The sequence below is a fragment of the Falco cherrug genome, chromosome 12, assembly GCF_023634085.1.
Source record: "Falco cherrug isolate bFalChe1 chromosome 12, bFalChe1.pri, whole genome shotgun sequence".
Classification (NCBI taxonomy): Eukaryota; Metazoa; Chordata; class Aves; order Falconiformes; family Falconidae; genus Falco; species Falco cherrug.
This window is the reverse complement of record NC_073708.1, coordinates 3759503-3775941: the sequence shown is the minus strand read 5'-3', so window position 1 is coordinate 3775941 and position 16439 is coordinate 3759503.

Below are 16439 nucleotides of genomic sequence, written 5' to 3'. Positions count from 1 at the left end.
GTGTCTCATTTTGGTTGTGCAGTCAAGGAGAGCTGGGAAATGCTGCCACCAACACCCCATAGGCTGGTGGAAACTCCTGTGCTTGAAGCTGTTTGCTTTCTCTGGTGGCATGTTTCTTTTCAAGTTCTTGCTCTCCTCTCAGACCCAGAATTAGCTGGTGGGTTTATCCCACTATAAGTTTCATAATGCATGCTGGGATAAAGCTAATCCAAAAGATTAGTGTGAACAGCATTCTTTTTATGCTCCACATAGGTTCAGTCCATCATTAGCTCTCAGTTCATTCAAAGTGCTTATGCAGCGGTAATGAAGAGTTTATTGCTGCACCAAAATCAGCAAATTTGACCCAGTTAAAACCCCCGTATATAGAGACAATGTGCTGCATAGGTGCAATGTAAGGGTTACTGCCCCATGCATATAGTGAGCAAGACTTGCAGGGTACCAAGAGCTTTTGGAAACCTAGCTCTGAAGGGCTTGCTGCAGTGGCCATCTAGTAGCTTGGGTTAACCAAGGTCTTGTGTAATTTGTGGCTAATATTAGTGATAATGACCAGCTCTTAGTCAACAACCAGTCCTGCTTTTATCTGCCCAGCAGTAACCCTTGAGAAGACTGAAAGCTCACCAGAGGTCTAAGTCCTCGTTAAGACCAGCCTTTATTAAGCCACATCTTCCTGAGCCCAGAAACTCTGGCTCATGGAAGGCTCCTCTTCCTTGTGGTGGAGGAGGATCAAGTTAGGGGACATTTAAACAAATTGGGTGTAATCAAGTCCATGGGACATGGGGTGTACTCACAAGTGCTGATGGAGCTGGCCCATGTCATTGTGAGGCCGCTGTTGCATGTATTGGTGCTGGAGGGGCACATCTGGAGTGCTGTGTCCAGTGGGTTCACCAGTACAGGAGAGATGTGGGCTTACTGGATTGAACCCAATGAAGGGCCACAAAGGTGACAAAGCGATTGGAGCATCTGTTGTATGACGAGAGGCCAAAAGAGTTGTGCGTGCTTAGCTGGGAAAGGAGAAGGCTCGAGGCGGATCTTACCAATGTTTGTGAATATCTGATGGGTGGGTATAAAGGGACAGACTCTGGGCTGTGGTGCCTGGTGACAGGACAAGAGGCAATGGACACAAATTGAAACACAGGAAATTCCTATGAACATAAGAAAATACTTTTTTTACCATGAAGGTGGTTGAACACTAGTGAAGAAGAACTTGCAGAGCTTCCATTCTTGGAGATGCTCAAATCCAGCTGCTCAGTCCTGGGCACCCTGCTGTAGCTGACCCTGCTTGACCAGGGCCGTTAGACTTGTACCATCTCCAGAGGTGCCTCCAGTTTCAGCTGTTCTGTGATTGAGTTGTTAATGGTATAACAGTTGTTTAAGGATTGGCTGAAAATTATTGGAAAGAAGGGCTCACTGTTTCCTTAGAAATAAGTTTGCCCCTGTATCGGTAAACTCAATTTCTTATTAAAGGCTGGTTCATCCTTAGAAATAATATTGTAAACGTGTTGAGGACCTGCAAAAGTTCTTCACTGAGATTATTGCTGCAGAAGACAGAGATACACATTATTATAGGTTCTCCTGTGTCTTAAAATGTAAGTTGCAGATGTTGCCCACGAGGAAATATCCTCATGCTGGGACTGCTAACCTAGGTTTGATGGGATATTATCCTCATAACAGCAACACTGCGAATAAAGAGGCACAGCTGTCAAGCACTGTGCTCCAATTAAAACAAATTCACAATTTTGAGAAGCAGAAATGACACTATTTCCTTTTAAAATTAGACATTCCTGTTCAGTGATATTTCCCCCCAACTTCTAGCCTTTATGTAGAAGTTTATTTCTTTGTTCACGTGTTTTTGTTTCCTGCTTGATTATGCCTCTATTTGCTATGCTTGCCCTGAGCTGTTTCGTACCTGACGTGCACTAGCTGTCAGAGATTTGAGGTGCTTCATTTCTTTCACTTCCATACGTGATACTTAAATGTCTTTTATGAGATAGTTGTTAACTTTTAATGGAAGATCCCATTAAATTGGGAAGCTCACTTAGCTCTGTTCCAAAGGGCAAAAGAAGTTTCATACCCTATTAAAACATATAATATCACTGTTTTCAGGCAGCATCATGTAGACAGAATTCAATTCAGCAATACAGTTGCTGATGGAGCTTTTCCAGGGCCTACCAGGAGGAGGACATACATATAGGTACATATAGGAAAGAGGGCAAGCGGCGGATTTCTAAATATAAACTTGTCAACTTTGAAGATAGAGGGTCACATTAGATTTGAGACCACTTAGTACTCGAGTACGGTGTTGAATATAATTTTTTCTAAATGTTTAACATTCTACTTTTATCTGTTTCATCCATTTTCACAACTTGAGACTGTGGGCATTAACTTCCTTCTCCATGACAGCATTATTTGAGTGCAAGGCCTGGATATGACTTAACTCCGTTACGACTTAACTCCATCACCCTCTAGCTTCTCCCTACTGCAAGTCACAGGAACGTAAAAAGCATGTAAAAATTCCCAGTACGCCTTGTGGAGGTAGCCTTTAAAATTAGCATGGCTGAAAAGCTTTTTAAGGCCTAAAAATGCCATTTTGAAACAAATTACAATATTCTACAACTGGCAAATTTTCTTAAATTTTTAGGTTTTCTCTTTTTTCTTCCCTCCTTACTTTTGATGAGATATCACTTCAATGCCCTTAATGTCTTTAATTTAAAATTTTCTCTGCTAGCAAGCTGTAATGCATGTGCCACAATTTCAGAAAAATATCTATTTAAGAAATCGATTACTAGTGTTATTTCATGATAGTTTTATATTTAATGATGAAGAATTTGTACTTGCAAGAATATTTACAAAATTACAGTTGTTCATCATTGACTTAAAAAGCCCTTTGTTGCAAAAAGATGGATTAAATCCTGGCACGGACACTGATCCTAAACCAATTAGGAAAACTCCGTTTGTTTGCGTCCTTGTCATTAACTTAAGGAAGATTAAGAGCAGGAAGAGGAGCAATATGTTTCCTGTGTCCCGCTTGTCACAGACCTGCAGTATCTTTCCTGTTGCAGTTCTGAGGTGTAGCAAACTTTCAAATTTTTGGTTCATTTATTTTTCTGCTGAAGAGGCCAGAACAGGCTCCTGCAGCTGGGCAGTAGCACTGCAGGTGCGGGGGGCAGCCCCGACCTGGCTTTCCTCACGCTGCTGCGGGAGGCTCGTGCCATCTCCCCAATACCCAGCCATGCGCTGCCATTTCATGGCTTTGCAGTTTGTGTCTTGGTTTTTTTCCAGGTGTGGTGGTTCTGCACCTGCTGGCAGTGCCCTGTCTTTGAAGAGAGATGAGGAGAAGCCGTATTCCCGACCGGCCATCCTCCGGCACTGTGACATCAGTTCCTTCCTCCCGGTCGCCCACTCTTAATACTTCATGCAGCCCCAGGGCCAGGGACTTGGACCATCGTCATAACCTTGGCGAGGAGGATCCCAAATGCTGGCATGCAGTTGAGCCACCCATGTTTCCTTGTCCGGGGGGCTCAGGACCACCTGCAGTGTGCAAGGTTGCAATACAAATTGGTTCAAGCGCTGGGGGGTTCTGTTGAGTGCTGTTCTCTTGGTATTAGTAGTGCTTTGTATGTCGAATTAAGCCTGTTTGTAGGCAAAATCTGTTCCGCTGAAGGACAATGGAAAACTGATGAAAGCCATTTTGGTGTGGGGTGTAATTGTTTCTGAAGTTCATCATTGCCTCCAGAGAAAGGGTCCTTATGTCCTGCTCCAGTGTAATGACTTTGTCTTACAGAAGTGTACAAAGCTTTTTGAATGTTGTTTTTTGTGGTGGTGTTTTTTTTTTTGGGGGTGGGGGGTGGGGGGTGTTTGGGTTTTTTGTGTGTCTGTGCACGTTTGGCCTTTCTTCAGTACTCTGTTTTGCACCATTTCATGTTGCCCATAGAGGTCGGTGTCTGCCTTTGCAAAGCAGAGCTGTAGGTTTCACATCACAAGCAGCTGGCTTACCTAACTGCTTCTACCCGTTTCCCCAGGTTAATAACGTTACATTGATCCCTTCTGAGCTTCTAAAGATGTGACTGAGAAGGAAAATGTTCGTATGTATTTTGATACATCGTTATGCTTTGCTATCATTAACATATTTTAAAAGATCAAACATGGTATTGAAAAAAAATCCAATAAATTAACATTTCATAACATATTTACATATCTAAAAGAGGAATAGAGGATGATTTAGAGTGAGAACCGTATCTGTAGTTATCATCTTACATATATTTAATGCAGTCACTCACTGGTTTGTGATGTGCTTGTAGAACAAAACTCTCCCTGTTTACCCGAGACCTGTCTACCACGATTAGTCAATGGCAGAAATGGCTGTGGCTGTATAAGAGTTACTACATGAACTAGTTGCCTGAGATTATGGAAGATAACTTGAGAAATAAAGTCTGTAGAGTGGGTCTGAGCGAGTGCTAGGTGAGGAACATATAAAAGCAGTCACTCAACAAACAACAAATGCAGGTTGTATTTTGTAAAGGCTGTTTTCTCAAATGTTCTTTACATGAGCCATAGCTAATGTTACCTAGGCATGTTTAAAAAATACTACTTTGAGTTAGTTTCTGTATGCTTTCACACAGAAAGTGAGGTAAGAATTGTGTGGATCGCACCACACTTAGTTATAGTCTCAACTGCGTTTGTAAGCTACCCCTAGGTTGTGTGCATTGCAGTTTACCTAACTAAATGCTTTTTAAGCAGAGCTGTTAAATTAATTTACTGGTCGGATAGAAATCTTAGATTATCATATCAAGACAGGGGAGCTTTGTTTGCTAAAATAAGCATTCCTTAGCTTCATCAAGTGTGATGGCTGGAAATGATGTGAGCAGCATGCTTGGCAGCAAAACAATCTGAATTTCTGTGTTTCATGCTTGTTGATAAAACTAATTAAGTTGGCCTAATCCCTCTTTGAAGAGTGACCATTTTTCTACGAAAATCAAACCAATTGACTTAATTCGGTAGTACTTAGTATTGCATTGATTGTGAAGTTTATGTGAACAATAGATTAATAATGAAATGCTTGCGGAATGTGCTAGTGCTTTTGGAAATATATTAGTGGAAATATTCAGCTGAAAGTGCTTATACATCTGTTCTGATATTTGTTTTCCCTCCTTAAAAAGTGTTTTTCCTCCTTAAGTGTCTTGGCAGTGGGGTGAAGAGTTCTGATAGTGTTGAAACACTGTTTGCACCCAGCGTGTATGTCCTAAATATTATTATCTTTTTTAATTAAGTGCATAGGACAATATGATGCATGACTTTCTCAGACTAGGTCTAGGCAAATTAAGATCACTTCTCTTCCCATTTTCTTCTTTCAGCCCCGTAGCCAGAAGGGAGCACTCTTACCTAAGGCACAGTAACGTTCCCCTCACCCCTCGCTTTCTGCTGGCTGGGTGTGTGGGCACCAGAACAATGGGTGAAGGGTGAGGCTGGGAGCAGTTCAACAACGCACTTGCAGTCTCTATACTAATTTGTTGCTACATAATAAGACTTTTCTGTCTCTTTCATTACTGGTGGTAGCCTTGCTTGTTCGAATTGAATAGCAACTGACAGGGTAAGTGAAGCAATTCTCCTGTTATATAGCTAATCCTTACGAGATCATATGTTTTTCCTAAAACTGATGTATGTCCCTCATATTGCCACTCCTCAATATGATCGGAGTGGTTTGGGTTTGGAGGGGCCTTAAAGATCATCTGGTTCCCCCCTTCCTGCCCTGGGCAAGGACACCTTCCACCAGACCAGGTTGCTCCCAGCCCCGTCCAGCCTGGCCTTGAGCACTGCCAGGGATGGGCCATCCACAGCTGCTCTGGGCAACCTCTGCCACTGTCTCACCACCTTCACAGTGAAGAATTTCTTCCTAACAACTCATCTAAATCTACCCTCTTTTGGCTTAAAACCATTGCCCCTTATTCTGTCACTACAGGCCCTGGTAAAAATCTCTCTCCATATTTCTTCTAAGCCACCTTTAATTATTGAAAAGCTGTGGTAAGGTCTCCCCAGAACCTTCTCTTCTCCAGGCTTAATAACCCCAACTGTCTCAACCTTTCTTTATGGGGGAGGTGTTCCAGCCCTCTGACTATTTTCATGGTCTCCTCTGGACTGGTTGTAACAGGTCCATGTCCTTCTAGTGCTGGGGACTCCAGAGCTGGATGCAGTACTCCAGGTGGGGTCTCACCAGACTGGGGTAAAGAAGGAGGATCACCTGCCTTACCCTGCTGGCCATGCTTCTTTTGATGCAGGCCAGGACACGGTTGTTTCTGGGCTGTGAGTGCACGTTGCCAGCTCATCTCCAATTTGACACCCCACCAGTATCCCAGAGTCCTCCACAGGGCTGCTCTCCATCCCTTCTTCCTCAGCCTGCATTGATATTGAGGATTTCCCCAACCCATGAGCAGGACCTTGCACTGGGCCTTACTGAACTTCATGAGGTCCTCATGGGCCCACTTCTCGAGCCTGTGAAGGTCCCTCTGGATAGCTTCCCTTCCCTCGAGTGAGTCAACTGCACCACTCAGTTTGGTGTCACCCACAAACTTGTTGAGGGTGCACTCGATGCCACTGTTTATGTTGTTGATGAAGCCTTGAGGGCCGCCACTTTTTACTGGTTTCCATTTGGACTTTGAGCCATTGGAACTCTTTGGATGCGGCCATCCAGCCAATTTGCTATCCACCAAACAGTCCATCCATCAAACCTATATCTCTTCAGTTTGGAGAGAGGGATGTTGTGTGGACCCATGTCAAAGGCCCTGTAGAAGTCAAGATAGATGGTATCACTTCCTCTTCTCTTATCCAGCAGCGCTGTCACTCCATCATAAAAGACCATCAGATTAGTCGGGCAAGATTTGCCCTTGATGAAGCCATATTGGCTGTATCTAATCATGTCCCTGCCTTCCATATGCCTTGGCATAGCTTCCAGGAGGATCAGTTCCATGATCTCACCAGGCACAGAGGTGAGGCTGAGTGGTCGGTAGTCCCCGGAGTTCACCTTTTTACCCTTTTTAAAAATGCGTGTGATGTTTCTCTTTTGCCAGTCACTGGGAACTTCACCTGACTGCCATGACTTTCAAATATGATGGAGAGTGACTTAGCAACTACATCTGTCAGGTCCCTCAGGACCTGGGTACATCTGGGAGAACCAGATCCCTCAGGATGGGATGTATCTCATTGGGTCGCATGGACTTGTGTATGTTCAGATTCCTCAGATGGTCTCAAACTGATCAATATGGTATCCCCTAGGATGTCACCAACTTGGGAGTCCCGTGGCATTTGCCATGGGCTGGGTGGGAAGCATGCATTACAGAAATCTGTTGTGAACATATGAACCAAAATATTTTGGTGGAGAAAAGGGTCAAGCTCAAAGGGGAATCGAGTAAACGGACCTGTCCGTCAGCCTGTTATTCAGAAGCCTTCAGCAGTCAGTTGTGGTCAGCTTGCATGTCTTTGTTTCCCTTCCCAGGGATTAACCAGCGCTCAACACATGGTTCAGTGAAAAAGCAAAATAGGAGGTTTTTCCCTCACAGAGTCCAGGCAGCACAAGTAATCTCGTGTAGCTATTGATTTCCCACGCAGGCGACTGTTAAGCCGACAGCTGGCTGCAGGCCGTCAGTGTGTGAGCCCAGGATGTCACAGTTCCTGGTCCAAAGCGTTTGCAACTGAGACAGCTCTTTCCTGGTGCCAGGCTGTCTGGTTCCCCTTGCGTTGGGTGATGTCCCCAAGGGTCACGGGACATCTGCATCATGTGGTAGAGCGCCACGCTGGCTGGCTGGTAAGCCACCCTCTGAGCAACGTCACTGGGACCCCAGGCCTTGCAGACCTCTCTCCTATTTGCCTGTTTTGAAGAAAACCCAAACAAAGAGTTTCTAACAGCAAGGGAGGTGCAGTGCTTGCTGCTCTCCTTAAACTCCTTCTCAGATTTCGCTACAATGGCCAGCTGCTCCTCCAAAGTTTATTTAAAGTTGAATTTCAGGGGCATCAGTGAAACTCTAATTGCCTGTGACAATGTTGGGGTGGGGGAGGGGTTGCTGTTTATCAAGGGCATCTTTTTGGCAGATCTTTGGAGCATATACCACAGGAACGTCAGACAGCTCGTGCTGGCTTCTTGCGTGCAGGGGCTGGGTGGGAGGTCTGTGTGCAAGAGCTATGATTATAACATGGAGAGAGTAAATTCTTATGACACCAGGGGAAAGGGGTGGGGGAAAAAAAGTGGAAGTGACTTGGGCAGACACACAAAGGAGACGGGTAGTTATTCATAGGTCCTGATATAGGGCTGTATCATAAAGTGATGCAGATCCAAGCCTGCCCAGTGAATCTGGAGCAAAATGGGGAAATACGCTGGTGATACACACAGGTATTTAATCAGCGTGTAATCACAGAAAGAAATTTGGAAGGAACCCTCTGTTGGTCATCAGGTCTCCTCCCCTGCGTCATGGAAGAGTTTAATTATGCTAAGCCGCTCCTCCTCAGATGGAGGTCAAGTGGTCGTTATGTCCAGGAAGATGTTTCTTGGCAGCTTGCTGCACTGTCCATGTCTTGGAAGCAAAAGCGCTGCAGCGTAATGTTGTTAAACTCTGGAAAGTGACAGTAAAAAATGGCATAATTTGGGCTCCGTGGTTACTGTGTCTCAGTAACTTCCACCCAAGTATTTTCAGTGGATAAGTAATCCTGTAATTTTGTTTCCCGAACACCAGTCCTGGAAAATGTACTCCGGGAGTTGAAATTCTGTGCTTTTTCTGTCCTAGATTTTTACCGACAGATCTCTGGTATGGCAGAATGTGAGTTCCTGAGTTGTTTCTGCTTCCTTGGAGGATCTGAAAAATTACAGAAGTAGTTTAATTTATTGAAAATTACTTTCCCAGTCAATATTTGCGCTTTTGGTGCGGTGAGTTATCTGAAGACACTGTGCCTTCTTCATGTGTGGTCCTAGATAAAATGTTGCAAAGAATTATTGAGACTTTAGATCCTTTGTGCATGCTTTGTTTTGGGTATTTGAGATTCAAATTTCTTTTTTGTGCATGTGATTGAGTAAGCAAATCTGTTTCCTCTTTGGCTGGGTGAGTAAATTCCCCATCAGAAAGACACAGCACCGGGTACATTCACTGGCTGATGCCAGCAGCCTTTTGGCAACCGTGAGCACAGTGAGGCATCACCTGTGCCCAGCATTGTGATGCTGATGTACGACTCTTTTTCTATTAAAAGAAACAGAAAAAAGACACACAAAACTTTTCCAACAGAGTATGTTCCCCGAGGCTCTGTGGTGAAGGACATGGAGAATAACCATGTACAAACTGTTCATTTTCCTTTAAATAACTGTTACCACTCTCCTGGATTTTTAAATCTGTTATGGCAAATGCCAGGTATTTTTCTGTGTGCTTAGATTCTTTGTTTCTGGACTATGGAATTAGTGCAGGTGGCAGGAATGTCAAAGATAAACTCTGGCTCAGAGTCATACTTTTCTAATGATGCTTTTCTATGTTTTTTCAAGATCATTCTGATCAATTCATCTATCGCATTCAATAGAAGTCAGTGTTGTAAGCATTTTTTCCCAACGCTATGATCAAAACCAAAACTCTAAAGACCTTAAAAATGAAAGCAAAGTGTGTTGGTTTTTCAATTAATTTTTCATTGTCTCAACAGAGGAGAACTTCAAAACAAAACATCTTAAGAAAGGAAATTAAAAAACCCCAACAACTCTGTCTTTTTTGATACACCATGTTCTCATGAAAAGACAGGGATTTCCTCAAAATGCTTTTATACTTGATTGTGTCCTCTAAGCTTTCTTAGCAGTGACAGCAACATTTCGTGATGCTTCTGGGCTAGTGATGGCCACCTGATTGATTTACAGCATTTCTTGGACATTTGTGAAAAGTCATTAGAATAAAATCAACGCTTTCACCTGCAAAATCTATTATTGGCTCTTGGCCTCTAGGTCTCATTTTTCTATTTAGAGGGTTTTAAAAAGCAGTAGTAGGATGCTGTCCCTGCCAGCTGGAGAGCAGAAAATAAAGGTTTATATACACAGGCAATAATGTCTAGATTTGCTCAGAATGGGTAAGTTTGAACCTGCTCAGATTAACTTGGGCACAAGGTTATACTCGAGTCCTGTATATCATATAGTCGAAGAAAGGCGTTTACATCTATCTGTATCTGTCAGCCATCCTTGAGTGGGGTTCAGGGATCACTCCTGTTGGAGTCTGTCGGAGCAAGCAGAGTCCATCTGAGTTTGAACAGACCAGGGGAGGTCTGTCCCCCAGGGGAGCGTGTTGCACACAGGACACAAGGCTTGTGCTAGTGCTTTATTATATATACCTTTTACAAATACTTGGGTGGCTTCAGGCTCATTATAATGTCCTCCAAATTATGCTTCTCTCATGTTGGTGAAGTGGTAGGACTTGGGATGATGAAACCATCAAGATATATAGATGAGAAGCATTATGTGCTGCTTGCTTACGAGATGTTTTTGAAAAGCATTGTTCAGTCATGACGGGGTCTAACTTAGTCTGGATTGTCACTTACACCCGCTCATGATCCGATCCAATGTTGCCTGTTACCAAGGATGTCACCCGTGGCTGGTGACATCCATCCTGCTAAGAAGCAATCTGTGACACTAGAAAATCAGAATTCAGTCTCAGGTTGTGCAAGTACTTTCCTGAGTTGTGAGAAAACAATATAAAATGTATTATATAAAATAGAAAAAATATGTAATGAAAGATGTAGTAATATCTTTTTAAAAATAAAAAATATTTTTATAATAATTTAAAAAAATATTTTTTTCGTCATAAAAGCTGAGGAAGAAGAGAGATTTTCACAGATATGTTATTGAACCTAAGCACTGTTGTAAAATAAGAATTGCTAGGCCTGACATAAACTGAATTTAAGTCTTCCACCTTGAAGCTCTGAGCAGATTCATGCTGTGCTGTGGTTTTATGGGGTGTCTACAGTGCTCTCAACTGCAGACCATCACGAAAGGCTCAACTACCGTGAGGATGGTGCAAGTCATTAATTGTAATCTTGGTAATGTGTTAATGGTAATCTTCTGCTTACATCAATAAGCTCTGATCTTGTTTTGCTTAAGTAACTCTTCCCTCCTTGCAAAAATAAAATATTTTTTTTTTAGATTCTTAGTTATTATCTCTTGCTTAAGTCCTTCTGTAGGTGTTGAGGTCAACTACAGCAGATTCTTCTGCAGGACTGAGGTTTAAAAGTAGTTGTGGCTCAAGACATGACAGTACAAAGAGAGTCTGGAGTAAGACGATGTGCTAATTTTGCTTTCTAAGGGTAAAGGGCGGATCATGAGGTTTCATGCTGTAAACTTAAGCTTCAAGCATGTTTCCTTTGTTTATGTTCCAGTTTTCCTTCCTGTAGCAGATTGTACAAACTCCCATTCTTGTGCGATCCAAGGGAGCTCTTGGCATCCATTAAGTTTTGGTATGTATAAGTTTTGGTATATAAGCTCTTGGCATATATAAGTGTTGGTGTAATGACAGAGGTGGAGATGGAGGAGGGACATGGCTGATGATAGCCTTCACATCAGCACCCAGGCATCTGTAGTCTTTTTTGAGGACTTGGTTTGATGTTATGATGATGTTCTTGATCTGTCCCATTGTCTGCCTGGGTCAGTACCCTGTCAACCCTCCTACCGCTACTCTAGCAGAACTGAGTCGTCTCCGTTTTGTGCTATCTTTGTTGCAGTAGACAAAATTATGTTCATTTTCTGGTTCCTGCATTGTGGCTCAGCTCTTTGAGTGAAAACTTCTTACAGACTTTCTTGGGGTGAATTGTTTCTCATCAGAGCGACTGTCTTTTGGGGAGCTTTCCTCCCCTTCACAAGGGTCTTGAATATTCCTTTCACTAATCCCTTTTCCTGGATATGCAGCATTTGCTTTTTTGTAACAGCAAAAAATATAGGGCAGATTTGTGTTGGGAGAAGACAGGTTTGGGAATTTATTCATTAAACATTGGAGCACAAGAGGTTATTTCAATTAGAATGAGAAACTGGCTCAACCATCAGATGTGCTGGATGTTATCTTGTGTAAATGTATTGCTTTTAATCTAAGAGAAAAGGAGGCAAGATATAATTAAGTTTTGCTTTGGGAATTCAGAGTGTGTGGTTCTTGGTAGAGAGCACAATAATTGATCAAGAGCTAACGCTAAGATTTTGATCAGCCCAGCAGCCCTAATCTGGCACATTCCAAATTTTAAGGGAAAGAGATTGCTTTCTTTGTGTCCTGGGGCTTTCACTTTCTCTGTTATTTGAACTAATGCATTGCTTAAATCATACTTGCGTTGGCTCCCATTCTTGCCTGATTTATGTGATGTTAACATGTCTGTGCTGAGGGCTCTCTCCTTTTCCATAAGCCTCTAAGGGTTTGGTTTGGAACTTCTCTGTTCCAGTGCTGCAGCCTCATCAAAATTGTCTTACAACATTGCAGTTCTAAAAAATCTCATATAAAATAATACAAAACCAACTACTTTATTTTCACTGGTAGTGGGAGGACACTTACAGGAGCTAGCTTTTCTATGTGAGAATTTAGTGTTTGTGAATGTTTCTCACAAAGTCTTCTTTCCTGAACAGTGGAAATGGTGGGAGTGGCGTGTTCCCCCGCTCAGAAATCCTCCCCTGAGCCACTGCAGCAAGCTGCCTTCAGCTGTAGAATGTATCAAGATGTTTTATTTAGCTGAGCTGTTACATGCTGGAGCCGAGGAAAGAAAACAATTTAAAGTAAGTTTCTGAACATATCCTTGGTTACCTAACTTATTTAAAAATCTACGGTCCTGAATGTCAAGAATATTTTATAGAATTTTATAAATGGTCCTGTTGATACCTGACAGGGGTCCTTCTAATGCAGCTTTCTGAAAAGGTTATAAAAATGCATACTGGAATCAGTCCTGGCACTATTTCTTCCATTGTCAATTGCATTACAATGCATCCAGGGAAATGTTGAGAAATATTGCTGTGGTCATTGTCACTTTATCAATAATGATTGCTTGGCTAATCAGCCTGAGTGTTTCAATCTTGGTTTCTCTTCCACAGAGAAAGATGCTTGCTATCCAGGAGGAGGGGAAAGGGTTTGGAGGGCTTTAGTTTTCATATGTACCTATATACATTTTGCTTATGTTTCTGTGCATCCAGTCTTGCTGGGTTGGATCAGATCTCCAGATATTTTGCCCAAAGAGCTTAAAATCAAAATAGACAAGACAGAAGGACATACATGGTCAAGACTCTTGTGTAGCTTGGAGTAGGATCCCCAAGTGCGATGGCATTGTCTGTTTTGGTAGCCTTTCATCTGACACTGTCTTGGTTAGGAAAAGTTGGGCCCCTGGCCACCTTGAGATTTAGATATTAGGAGGAGCTGCCTTTTTAAACTTCTGTGCTCTGTATGATCTATGTAGCTGTCATGTGAAGCCTATGACATAAGCGATAGGAATTTGTTTGTAAAATGTCTGGTTAGGGCATACCAAAGAGTATGTGTGTGTATTATTGGTGCTGAGTCTCTTATCAAAATCCACTGATCTCACCACCTAACTCCCTTAGCCTCCTCTGAGAAATCCCGGTGTACGTAATCAAATGGATGAATTAAAAGTTCGTTGTCATCAGCTGCTAGATGAGAGAGTAACATGCTTAATGCTATACATCATCGATCTCGTATAATAAATAGTGATTCACGAGGTACATCTGAACTCCAGAGTATCCTAAATAAAGTAAATACGTTCAGAGATGTCTCGCCAGGATATGCATGGGTATTTGTGTGTGTGAAGGAGAAGCTGGATATGTAAAATATTATATAGCCATGCTGGGGTGCTCTGAATGGAGAAGACCAGGGAGGTGGGGGTTTAATGTCATACTGTTCCTTTACTGCACTTCTAACAGGAGCAAGAGGAAAGTCAGGGTTCAGCTACTTTCACAGTTATGCTCAAAGGACTAGTGAAGAGTGTATCAGCTGAACAGGAGCTATCGGCATCACACTGGATCGGGTGTGCTGAGAGCCTGCAAATGATGTGCTGAAGGAACTACATGGAGACAGAAAACTGTAAACTTTTGGTTTAGATGAAAAAGTGATAATTTTTTTATCTCAAGACAAATATCAATGACTTTATGCTGCAGAGAGATAATCCTTAGAAGCAATAGGACTTCTAGGTAGCCAGTGAAAGGTAGCTAATAAGGAAATACTGTGCAGATGATGCAAGTACCTCAAAGGAGGTTGAAAGGGAAATGAAGGCTTAAGGTGAAATGAATGTAGCTTGCTCTTTCCAGATGTAATAAAAATATCAGTTTTATGAGCAACTGAAAGCAGAGCAAACACTAAAAAGACATCATCTTCCTCCTCCATTCTCTTTCCATCTTGGCAACAGGTAGGGAGAGTGATGCTGCAAGGGAACACTGGCTGCTCGCGGTGATCTCTGGCAGCCCCCGGCATCGCTGGTAACTGGCTTAAGTTATAGCACGATGCGGTGAGTTGTGTTACGTGACTGAACAGGCACATCTGGTTAACCTGTGAGCACCACCTGTCCCTGCGCTGCATGCGTCTGGTTGCAGGTCCAGTTCAGCCCAAAATAGATGGAGTTTCGATGAGATCAGTGAAACTCTGCAGATTTGCAGGAGATGTGGCTGTCGTCTGTAGACTGAGACACTGTCTCATAAGCAAACTAATTCATGACAGTCGTCAGCCCACGCTACCACCAACCATGAACTTGTTTATATGGAGCCAGTGATTGATGCAATTACCTCGGATGTTTTGGCAGGCGGATGTTTGCAAGACCTGATTGCTGACTGTCGTTGTATTATGTCGTGTGGTAAAGGTGTGATCTGTATTTTCATGTCATGATACAAAACAACCAGGCTCTGTTGCAATAGTAAGCACTTTAGAATATGTGGGTTCAAAATGGTACAAGCAAAGCACATTTAGAATGATTACTTGTCTCTGACAAAAGTGATTCTCTGAATTCTCCTTCCCTAGTACAATATCATTGGTATTGTTAGGGAAAATGGTAAATCCTTTTGCTTTGGACGTTGATGCCGTTAGGTAGCCATGCCGTCCCTACTGACAGCATGCCTCTTCGCTTCCTTGTGTCTTGCTGGCCAGCACAAGGTTTCTCCACGGTGATAAGTTAATGTCTACCTGTACTCTGTTCCAGGCTTGAAATGAAAGATTTTGCCATATTAAGTGCCAAATGGGGGCTTGCAAAAACTCTAGACGCGGTTATTCACCATGTTTAAAATTTAACATCATCCTGAGGAGTAAAACATATTGGCTAATGCCTAGGAAGAGATTCCTGTGGTGAAAAGATTACTTCTTCAGATATTCTTTTTTTCCTTTGTCCCCTTATTTTCCTACTGTACTCATCACCATGTTGTCAAAGCACCACTTCAACGATGGAGCTCTGAAGCCCAGTGGATGTGTCACACGTTTGCTGATGCATATGCTAGTTGAGGGTTCTTGCCCTTGCTAGCTGCAGTGTTCTTTTTCCCAGTGGGTCCTTCAGCATGTTATGAATGCACGTAGCCACTGAACGGTAAAAAAATGAATCACCACCTATTGTAGTTTTTTTTTTACTCATTTTGGGTTTTTTCCAGGTTACTGATTCATTCAAGCAGAACAAATTTCCATGGTGAAATTTAAGGTGTCAAAATACCCACCCCGAGAGCTCCATGCTTGATTACCTTGGCTGCTGTAATTTCCTTCTGAAATGTTTTGACTGGAAACAACGATGATGGACCAAAACCCGATGACTCATTTTTAGAGTCTTCTCTAAAAGTCTTCATTTGACTTCTTGGAATTAGTAGGGTGATATGATGTAAAGTATCTTTCAAAATTTTCTAGAGTCTAGTGTGAGCCAGCCAGGTGGTGACCATTAGCAGGTTTTAAAGAGGATAGCTTTGAACTCCTTAACAGCCAGAGACAGAAAAGAACATAACGAGGGGGTGGATTTTACTGTAGTAGTGATTAATAAAATAGAGTTAATGTGATCTTTGGTGTTTATGTATGGACCGCTCCGTCCAACTCAGCTGTCTTACTGTGGCACAGTAGATAGTCTGTTCCCTGTTCAGCATAGTTCTAATAAATGTTTTACTGTTGCTCATTTTGCTCTATAACTTATCTGACAAGTGATGTTATTAGAAAAAGGTATCTCTAAATATGTGATAGCTGAAGGGTTACTGATGGAGAGGCAGGGGGAAATCTCTTTTAAAATGTTTGATGCAACTGATTTTAATTCGTGTGTGCCTTAACGTTTCCATGATCAAATTTCTGACTGCCTGGAGAGATGTGTTGCAGTTCCAAGTCCTACTCTTGTTAGTCCCACAGGGATGTAACTGGGCAACCTCCGACGCTTCCTAGTTGTCTCCTGTGGCTTGTCACTTTCTGGCTTTTGCAAAGTGAGCCTTAATGGCTAATAGAAGTCCCTTAGGACTT